General features: G+C 40.0%; 1 pseudogene; it reads right to left on the bottom strand.

The window, feature by feature from the left end:
• Nucleotides 1–262: 262 nt before the first annotated feature.
• Nucleotides 263–952, bottom strand: LOC147748757 (deoxyuridine 5'-triphosphate nucleotidohydrolase pseudogene; annotated as a pseudogene).
• Nucleotides 953–11,935: the final 10,983 nt, after the last annotated feature.

Consider the following 11,935-nt stretch of genomic DNA (forward strand, 5'->3'; position numbering starts at 1 on the left):
ACCATATTCATCTTATGGCATATTTCACACTTTCTACAATAAGACTCAGTATCCTTATAAATCCCAGGCCAAAAAAATTGCCTGAGGATATTCTGAGTTGTTTTTTCAGCGCCGGTGTGGCCGGCAACAATGTGGCTGTGTGCAAAAAAAAGGACTTGCTCTCTAAAAGATACAGGTACTAGAAGTTGAGCAGAACCCCCCTCCTTTCCTATTCTATACAATAGCTCATCCTGTATAATGAACCCGGGAAAATCTTTAGAATCTACAGCTCTTTGGTGGGCCTGGTCCCACGCATTGAACAGAGTTGGGTCACTAATTTGTGCAAATTTAAAACTTTTATCCGAAACCCAAGGGTCTTGAGAAAGAACGTGTGTACTGGTTCATTCTGCGCGTCCGTGGACCCAAAACCTTTAGACCCTCGGTCTGTGTCCTCCAAACGGTCTACTTCTTCCAATATAGTAGAGGCTATACTTTCACAAATGAGTTGTGCCACTCGATCTCCTTTATTGACCCGAAATGTCTCAGGCCCAAAGTTAAACAGGAGAATCACAACATTACCCCTGTAGTCTTCATCAATAACCCCTGCTCCAACGTCAATAAAATATTTAGCGGCTAAGCCTGAACGAGGAGCGATCCTGCCATAGCACCCTGTGGGGACTGCTATTTGTAAATCCGTTTTGATCAGTGCTTTCTCTCTACTTGGTATTACATAGTCATATGCGCTGTATAAATCGTAACCTGCTGCTTTTGACGAGCCCTTCGTGGGAGACATTGCATTTTTAGTCAATTTTACAAAACTATGGCTATTTACCTGTGGACGTTCCTTTAGTTCAGTATGCTTATTATCAGTGTGGCCCTGAATTGCCAGCTTGTCTTTAAACATATTCAAGAAGCTAGGGTTATCCGTTCCAATGATCAGATCTTCCGGTAAATTGTCCATCACCCCCGCCATTACCGCTTGTGTTGTTCCCGCCGTTGACTCTATGATAATGTCGGCAATTGGGTAGGGTCTGATATCCCCATGTACACATTTAATGTTAACCATCCCCTGAGAAATGTATTGTTTTGAATTTACATATGGTGACCAGATCACGGACTGGCGACAGCCGGAGTCTAACAAAGCCAATAGAGAGTGTCCATTGACTTTTACACTTACTCTAAAGGATCCTCCCATCTCTGCCGAGAACAGAACGGCCTTGGGGAGGTAACCGACCTCCATAGGTTCTTCCTCGCTTCTTTTTCTTGGACACATCCTTGCAATGTGTCCCCACTGCCCACAATCAAAGCATTGCGGACCTGTATTGATGCTGTTCTCGGTTCTCCAGGTGCGGGGTCGTGTGATTTCTCTGCCCCGGGAAACATTTATTCCAGGTCGCACAACTATTTTTCTCTCTCTGTCCTGCTCAAATGGGAAGCTTTTTGGTTGTGCGCGAGCAAAGGAGGAGGCCATTTCGACCGCTTGGGCGGTTGTTAAACTATGATGCTGACGCAGCCATTTTTGGGTGGCATATGGGAGAGCCTCAAGAAACTGCTCCAAATAAATGCGGTCAAGTATTTCCTCCTTACTGCTCGTAGTGGGGGTAAGCCATTTGTCCGCGGCCATTTTAAGTCTTACAAATAATGTTTTGGGGTTTTTCCCAACAGAGCCCCTTTCCTTCCGAAATCTTAGGCGATAGACCTCAGGATCTAATCCTAAATGGTCAAGTATTATTCTTTTTATCTCCGCGTATGTAGTGTTTCCATTAGGATTTGCCACTTGGTAAGCGGCCTGGGCTTCTCCTCCTAATAGTGGTGCCAAAAAAAACGGCCATTTGGCTACAGGCCATCCACAAGCCCTGGCTGCCCTTTCGAAATTTAATAGAAATGCGTCAGGATCTTCTCCTGTACGGTATTTTTGTAGGGAGACTGCTGGTGTTCCATGTGAAATGGTTCTCTCAGTTGTTCCTCCCCTTAGAACGGGGTCGACCCATGGTTGTTCATTTTTTTCTTCAATTGCTTTTTTTATTACTTCTCTATCCGCTTGTGCAGATACTAAGTGCTGTTCCAGTACCCACTCGATTCTTTCCTGTCCTTTTACTAGCTGTTCCACGACAGTTTCCATCTTCACCCCACAGATGGTGCCTATGCCCGCATTCTCCACCACTGTTACGGGCGCGGGAGGAATAGGCAACACGCTGATTTTAGTCTTAGTGGGTTTTATTTTGATATACAACGAGTCTGAGCTTTTCTTCTTAGTTGTTATCTTTCCTCTCGGGGAACGACTTCTCGCAGTCTTCCTAATCCCAGATTCCGCCGCCGATGTTCTATGCTCTCTGTCGAGTCTCCTCCGCGGAATAGGACCTTCGGTTTCCGTCTTGCAGCTCGGTGGAAAACAGAGAAAAGACAACGGGTATAAGTGGCCTGTTTGCTCTGTCTATTTGTTGAAAGGGTAAGGGAGTGAGGACCAACCTACCGGTGACACACAAGTAAGCTATTGCCGGCGTTAGGGGTTTAGTGCTCAGGGAAAGGGATTCCAGGAAGAGGGGGGATATCCCAGGTTTATTCGGTACCAGCTGCTTTACGTTTGACCCAGCCCCTGAATTTATCCCGTACCTGGCTGAGCCATACACCTTCCGCAGGTGTATGGCTGGGCGGCTCGTGGGGTCGGTGGCCTCCTGGCTTCTCGTCCTCCTCGTCCTCTTCAACGGCTCCCTGTCTTCTCTCTTCACACGCTGCCGAACTCCTCTCTGCTCCGTCTCTCGCTCCGTCTCCGCTCCGCTCCTCCGTCTGCTCCCTCCTGGTGAATAAACACCCTCCTGATTCGTTGTCCCTGGAATAAGACGTCTCCGTGTCTTGTTGTGACTCCTCCCACTCGTATTCCCAGTCAGCATTAAAGGGCCAGTGTTCAAATTGTTTGTCTACCTCCGTGTCGACGTTCTGTGGAGAGTACAATGAGTGAGAGGTAGTAGTGGCCCATTGTTCATTTGCATTTTGTCTATATTCATGTGCTTGTGACGACCCCAGGTTGTTACAGTACAATATAACGATTTTGCGTATTTTTCAAGACCAGATTTCTGCCATGTAACAGTGGAAAGACGTTGGCAACTGAGATCTCTGATTAAACCGTTTCAAGACAAAGGTGCACAAGCATATCTTAATAACCCCGCAAAGTTAGAAATTGTACATGGCGGTCTTACTAAATTTTTCGTTTCAGAGATCAAAGCAAAAGCGTACTTAGATCAGATTTCGTAATATGCTTATTAGAATGTGAATGAAACTGAAAAACTGTTTTGTTGAATTAATAGCTTTACACTCTCATACACGTTTAAGTGACACGTCATATTTGCTATTATGTATATTATCATTATTATGGGAGTATTTCATGCTTTATACGCTATATTGCACTGATATTTGACTAAAGGTTCTCTTTAAATCTTGACCTTCCCTTTATTAATCTGTCTTTCTTACTCCTTACTTTCTCTCTTCTATTTCTATTCCTTCTTATCTAATGTTTTTTTTTTCTTGAAGCGGTTGTTCAGACACATTGCTGTAATCACATCACTCAGACTCTGGTTGAGTCTGTTTGCCCACTGAATTGGGAGGGGGGTTCAAGGGGGAGGGGGGTTGGGTTGGTAAGGGGGGGCTTGGGTGGGTCACCTAGGGAGGTGGAAACTAAAAAAGAAAAAAATGAACCAGCTTTCTTTGCAGAGGAAATAGGAAAAAAGAGATCAGACAGTACAGTAACAGAACTAGAATATTATTTGCTTGAGGCACTGCGACAATCATTTTCAATTAATAATGGGTAGGTTAAAGGTTCAGACCTGGAATGTTGGAGGTTTGTTAACAGGAGATAAACGAAGACGAATGGCTGAATTGCTTAAATTAACTCCGGTAGACATACTTTGTCTTCAAGAAACGCATCTGCCATGGGATAAAAAATCGTGGTTAAATATTAATGGGTATAATTTATTGGCTGTTTCCACACAGACCTAAAATATAAGGGGGGCGCAATACTTGGGAAAAAAAATCTGGGTCTAAGTGTACGACATTTATCAGATCCCCATGGCAGATGGGCTATTTCAAAACTTGCCTGTGGTATAAACATCTGTACAGTTTATGGCTCAAATTTAGACGATCCCACAATTTTTGAAGAACTAGAGACCGAATTGCCGACATGGCAGGGCCCGCTAATCCTATGTGGTGATTTTAATATCTCATTAATACCACCGGTGTCTAATGTCCCCTCAAAAACAAAATACCAAGGACGCAAACCCAGAGTTTATAAAACCATCAGCAGACCTATCAGCAATCTTGGATTAATAGATATCTGGCTACATAATAATCCATATGATCAAGGCTCTACCTACTTCTCTCATCCCCATCAAAAGCAGGTTCGAATTGATTATATATTTGCAACTGTAGACCTTCTTCCACTCTCAACTATAAAAAAAATTCCAAGAATAATTTCAGACCATAATGCATTAATTTGTGCAATTACATTTAATCCTCTTACCACTCAATTTAGATCCTGGTCATTTGATCGGAAACTACTTTCCAATACTGAATTTATTTTACATATTAAAAAATGGACTGAGGAGTTTTTCAACATAAATCGCTTTAGTGCCTCCAGAAATATAGTCTGGGATTCATATAAATCTGCTCTAAGAGGCGAGATCTCTAGTTTTCAATATGCAGCTCGAATCAAAGCTAGAAAACTTTATGAAATAAAGCTAAAGGATTTAGCGAAAGCCGAAATAGAGCATATTTGTTTAATAGAACAGAATAAAGAATCCAATAATCAATGGCTTCGGTTGGCGGTTTTGAAACCTGAGCTTAATACTGAATTAAGTCAAAAAGCTTCTCAAACCTACAGAACTTTTAGAAAGAAGATCTACGAGACGGGCGAAAAAATAGGTAAACAACTGGCTCTGCGCACACGTCAAAAAATGTGTATAATAATATCACCTCTATTGTAGAGGGTGGACGCACTTACGTTCAGTCTACAGATATTATTACTCAATTCCAACAGTACTATCAAAATCTATACACTGAGGAAGGGAATAATTCTGAAAAAGATATTGACACGTTTTTGGCTGGTTTTCTTAACGATACGGCAGCTACTAACTTGTTGGATGATGGGATGAGAGAAGTACTTGAAGCTGAGATTACAATTGATGAACTTGTAGAAGCTTATCACTTTTATCTTCAGGCAAAGCAGCAGGCCCGGATAAATTGCCAATCGAGATTTATAAGATTCTTAGCTCCCTATTAAGCCCTCTATTATTGGATTTATTTCTCGGCGTACAGTATAATGGCATTCCCCCACCTTCTTGGGATGAAGCTAGCATTATAGTATTTCCTAAGAAGGGAAAATCACCCGAACAGTTGACTTCGTATCGACCCATCTCATTGATAAATGCGGACTCCAAATTATATGCCAAAGTGATGGCTCTCAGACTCAGCAGGGTCATTGGACATCTGGTTTCTCCGTGGCAGCATGGCTTCGTTCCGGGCAAGGGGACAACTGATCATATTCGCCGTACTATCGCTTTATTCGATGCCATGTCGGTCACGGGGGACCAGATGTCTATGATCCTGCTTGACGCTGAGAAAGCCTTTGATCGTGTCTCATGGAGCTTTTTGTGGGTTGCCATGGCACGTCTTAATTTCGGCCCCAAATTTCTTAAATCTATAAAATCTATGTATCATCAACTCAAAGCAAAAGTCTCAATTTTAGGATTGGAATCAAGCTTCATCAATATAACAAGAGGCACAAGACAAGGTTGTCCTTGCTCTCCCTTACTTTTCACCCTTTATATTAATCCCCTCATCTTAAAACTAATAAAAAATAATAATATAAAGCCGATTTTATATAACCACTATGAAACCAAAGTTCTAGCTTATGCTGATGACATCGTGGTATTAACATCTCACCCGATCGAAGCGCTATATGAAATCGAACTGTACTCTCTCCAATATGGTAAATATTCGGGCTATTCTTTGAATAGGGGAAAGACCATTGTACTGTGCACAGACAATACTATATGCTCAGATACAAGAAGAGCAAAAACTGCGACATATCTTGGGGTGATTCTTTCCGCCGACATAAAAACGTTAGCTAAAAACAATTTTGACCCACTAATAGATAAAATTAAGAATGACTTGGATAGGGTAAATGGATTACATCTTTCCATTATAGGCAGAGTGAATTATTTAAAGATGAATATACTACCGAAATGTCTTTACCTCTTTCGCTCTATCCCTTTAATTATAGATTCTAAGATAATTAATTCAATTAATAAACTCACCTCTAAATTTGTGTGGCAACACAGGAAGATCAGACGATCTTTACCTTACTTATCCACTCCACTCAACAGAGGTGGGCTTACTGCACCGAATGTTATTTTGTACCACTGGGCAGCCTTTTTAAAACACCTAAAACCGATGATTCTAGAAACACCCCTTGCCATGGATATTATTAACACCACTATTACCACAATTTATGAACTAACGCTTGGGCATGAAGCTAATGGCATGTTATTAAGAAAAACTGAAAATGCCCATTATAAGCAAATCAAGGGTGAGATCATTAAAAGTGCCTGGCTGATCTGGAATCAGATACTTAAACATATTCAGATTGGCAAACTCAACTGATATACGCCCTTATTTCATTCGACTATTACCTCTGATCTTGATTTTGAACAAACAGCCAAGAAGTGGTATAAGAACAATTAATGAGGTTTGGATAAATGGCCCACAGACTACATTTCAAGTTGTTAAAACAAAATTTGGTCTCCCCGAAGGGGACTTTCTCAAATTTGCTCAACTGCATGCAAAATTAAAAGCTAAAAAAGATCTAATTAATCTTCAGAAGAACGACCTAATAGAAACATGCTACCTCGCAAAAACCAGGATAGGAACACTATACAATATCCTATTAACAAATGTAAATGATGATATCGAGAAAACAGAAACTAAATGGACGGTAAAATTAAATAACCCCGATATTGACATAGATAAAACACTCGAAATGAGCAGTAAATTATTTATGGCTAGTAATTTAAGGGCACAACTGTATAAAACGATTTATGACCTATATTTTACCCCTGCCAAACTTTTTGCATGGGGTGAAAGGGAAAACGACCAATGCCCACGTTGCTCACAAGGTCCAGCGACGCTAATCCACCTGTTCAGCAGCTGCCCTGAGTTACGTCTATTAAAAAATATGATTGCCTCATTTTGGGAGAAAATCTTCCATCACAAACTTCCAGAGTCCGATACCTTGTATGTGTTGGGATTTGACAGCTCGTTAAAATTAAGTAAATCGGAACAAAGATTATTATTTATTGGTACAGCCGTACTGAGATTAATTTTGTCTGTGTCTTGGAAGGATAGTCTTCCCCCTAGCTTCCAAATGTGGCTAGCCCGTTTTCTTGCAGTTTTTAATTTTGAATCGGCAATATATGCGACTAGGGGAATCAAAACAAAACTCTGTGGCAAAGAACTATGGCACCCTATATCAATCTGGAAAGAAGGTTTTTGTCCTAGTGGAATTGGGTAAATTAAACTGGAAGCCCTATTTGTACTTTCTGTTAATGGTTCTTTTTGTCTGAATCTTTCTGAATTTTTCTGAATTTAAATGTAAATAGTGAATGTATTGTATTTCACTGAATGTGTATTATCCTCTGCTAAATGCTGGTTCTAATAAAAAAAAAAAAAAAGAAACGTTCAACTAAACCATTCTCATGAGGTTCATACACAGAAACAGTACAATGTTTAATGTTTTGTAGTTTGAGAAAGTTTTCCATTTCTAAAGAGGTAAGTTGCACCCCATTATCTGTTACAAGAATGGAAGGACACCCTTCTCTGGAAAACACCTCCTTGAAAAACTCTATCACCATGTTAGTGGAAACTGAAGAAACAAACTTAACCTCCGGCCACTTAGAATGGTAATCAACCAAAACTAAGGCATAACGGGAATCAAGTGGAAGACACATAAAAGGACCTGAAATATCGAAAGCAATTTTCTTCCAAGGTTCATTTGGCCAAACAGAAGTTTTTAATGGAGGAACATTTACCCTCAACATCTTCTCACTTCCCATACACACATCACATTCTCTCCTACCTTGCGATCCGCCATTCTATCTATGCCGGGCCATCAAAAATAATTTCTTATAAGACGCTTCATGGCAGACATTCCAGGATGCATTCTATGAGCAATATCTAAAATTACATTTTGCATTGCAAAAGGAGGCACACATTTCCCAGACTTGAAAACCAAACCATTTTCTAATTCCAACTCATCCAAAACAGTAAACATAGGGAAGGCACTTTCCAATATATTCTTTTAATCAGGCCAACCCTCCAGAATGTACTTCTTGATAGTTTGTAAAGTGACGTCATGATCATCCGCAAGGTTCCAAGCCTGTTCAGAAATATCTTCAAATGAACCCGAAAGAACATCTTGTAAACAAGTAACAACTTCTTTTTCAATAGAAATGTCATCACTACTCGATTTACAAGGCATACGAGACATAAAATCTGCAATGACATTCTTTTTACCCGGCACAAACTCTGGTGTAAAACAATATTCCTGCAATCTTGAAGTCAATCTAGCTATACGAGCAGTAGAACTCCATCCTCCACCCGTAGACAGAATGTTTACCAAGGGTTTATGGTCGGTTCGCAAAAGAAACTTACTACCCCATATGTAATTGCGAAAATGTTCTATTGCCCAGACACAGGCAAAAAGTTCCTTTTTTATTACCGCATACCTCCTTTCAGTTTCATTCAGTGTACGTGAAGCAAAACAAACATTCCACTCCCCCTTACCCAATATTTGAGACAGTACAGAGCCCAACCCATACATACTAGCATCCACTGTGATTATACACATTTTGTTCAAGCAAAACGGTCTAAGGGTGGGAGCTTGTAGAATATCAGACTTGAGATCAAAAGCCTTTTGTTGTTCATGTTCCCAAACAAAATCAGCATTATGTCTGAGAAGTTTCCTTAAAGGCTCCATCTTGGATGCAAAATGGTATACAAATTTGCTATAGTATTCGCACATACCTGCGAAAGAGAGCAATTGTTCCTTATTTTCAGGAGCAGGAGCATTAGTGATGCCATCAACATTTGATTTTTTTGGTACCACACCGTCACCTGACAATGTGTGTCCCAAGTACTCTACAGAGTGTTGAAACATCTTACATTTACTAGGTTTTAATGTAAGACCATTTTCTCTCAATTTTTCACACGCACACCTTAAATGTTGCAAATGATCATCATTATTAGTTGAAAAAATCAAAATGTCATCCTGGAAGCATTTAACAAGCTTATCCAAATCTCTAAAGATATTGAACATGACTCTTTGAAATACTGATGCTAACCCAAACGGCATTCTAGTGTACTGATATAATCCTTGGGGGGTGATAAAAGCTGTTAAGCATTTTGACTCTTCAGTAAGAGGTACCTGATGGTAGGCTGATCTCAGGTCTAAAGTTGAAAACACCTTTGCCCCCTCCAACATCGATTCAACTTCATTTATGTTTGGAAGGGGATGACAATCCGCAATGATACCTGCATTAAGATCCCGAAGGTCCACACACATTCCTAAACTTTTAGCAGGTTTCCTCACTAAAACAATGGGAGAAACCCATTCTGCCGACTCAATAGGCTCAATAATACTCTCTGCAACGTAATCATTTAACATTTTCTTAAGTTCCTCTCTAACATTTATAGGTACACCTCTTAGTTTTTGTTTGAGGGGAATCACACCATTTTTAACCACATCGCTGCTGTGCATTTTCCCCTCCTGTGCTGCATGAGGGTCATTCCCATTGTTTCATGACGAGCTCAGCTCGTCATCAGCACAGCTCCACTGTGCCTCATGACGAGCTGAGCTCGTCATGAGCATCGAAGGGGTTAAGTTTAATTCTATGTGAATAGTCCTTGATCTTACCCAAGGTATCAGAAAATACATCTTTGAATTCTTCTTTAACTAACATTTCTAACTTATCCGAATTTTCTTTTTTTACCACTGCAATATTATCTGCCTCCACATTACTATCCAACATCACTGGCTCTTTAGCACGAGGATTGAGAATAATGCCAAACTTCCACTGGTCTCTCCATCCCAGGACATTGACACCTTTGATGGCTATATATAATTTAACACTCAAACATTTAGTTTTGAAAGTAAGATCCACCAGAAAAAAACCTAACATATCAATTTTATCCTCATTAAAGCTTACGGCACAAATGTCGGATGGTAAAATATTCTTCAAACTAAGGGTAGAACTTAGTCGTAAATCAAAATACTCCTTTGTAATAATTGTCCAAGGAGAACCTGAGTCAGCCATAAGTTCTAACTTGATACTTAAGACTTCAACCTCACACAATGGTTTTTTAATACAGATGCAATCAGTGGAATCATTTACATTTGAAACACCCTCCATCAAATATACCATAAAACCCTTCTTGTCTTCACAGTGATTCCCATTACATTCACAGTAACACACTTTGGGAAATTCTCCCATAACAGATGCTACCTTTGTTTGAGAATTTGGAACACATTTCTTTACATCTCTACACATGTTAGAAAAATGCCCTGACCTACCACACTTCCTACACTCTCTGTTGATAGCAGGGCATCCCCCATATGAAGCAAGAAGGGTTCTACTTCCACATCTAAAACACATGAAAGACTTGTCAAATCTTCTGACATTGCCCTGAACATTGATCCTATTGGAAATGAAATTATAATTGGGATGTGCATATTCATTGGTAACTGATTCTGTGCGTTTTACCCAACATACTTCATCCACAGAATCAGTCTTCTGTTCACTGTGTTTCTTAATTGTACTCATCCACTTTTCAGACTGCTCTAAAGATTTGCCAATTGCAATGGCTTCAGATAACTTTGGACCACCCAATTCCCACAAACATTCCTGTGTTTTCTTATTTTTTACATGTACAATAAGTTGGTCTCTCAACATTTCATCACACATACTACCAAAATTACAATGTATGGATAATGACCTTAGAGCAGTTATAAACTCATCAAAAGATTCTGTATCGAGTTGCGCTCTGGTATAAAACTTATACCTGTTTAAAGCAATATTTGTCACAGGTTTAAACCTCTTCTCTCATCTTAATAAGGCTTCCTTATAAACATTAGTGCCCTCCCCCTCCCCCTCAGAGAGCGGAATTTGCGGCAAAGCCCTAAACACCATTTCTCCCTCAGACCCTAAACAATGTAAAAGGATGCTCTTCTTTCTTTCTCCTCCCATGCGTTCGCCATCAATAGCCTTCATTTAATTGATAAATTCCTCCTTCCATCGTGTCCATGGCAAAGGTGGATCTCCTTTATGTTGTAAAAATTTGACTGGTGGATCGAATTGCATGGCCATGAGTTTTCTCTTTAGGAACCACAAGTATCAAAAATATAAAATTATACATGACGGAATGGTAATGATAAAAAAAAAGATGTAAGTATGTGATGATGAAATATTGGTGAAATGTTAAATAATAATAAGGCTTATTTCTATCAAAGTCATCCAAGAGTCATATCCAATAAATAAAAGTCTCACCTGGATCCAAATATAGTATTTTAAAATAAAACAAAGACTCTTCTTTTTTTCTTTGTTTAAAGAGAAAAGCAGTAAATGACCTCCAGATACTTCTTTTCCGAAGAAATGATGCTGCTGCAATTTCGTAACGGCACCGTAAATATATGTCATTAGTAAAATCCTTTCACTCGGTGACTTGTTGTCATGGAAACTGGTTCATCAAAATGGCCGCCACGTTTTATCCAATGACGTTGCACGTCACGTAGCATACGTCGCGTAGAGTCAATTACTATGTACACGCCAATGCTGAGAAGGTTCTCTCGTAGTCGTGGGTACGGAATATTCAGATGCCGTCTCGAAGAAAAGATGCATGCGCACGCCAAAGA

This window comes from Lissotriton vulgaris, chromosome 1_1, assembly GCF_964263255.1.
Source record: "Lissotriton vulgaris chromosome 1_1, aLisVul1.2, whole genome shotgun sequence".
Lineage (NCBI taxonomy): Eukaryota > Metazoa > Chordata > Amphibia > Caudata > Salamandridae > Lissotriton > Lissotriton vulgaris.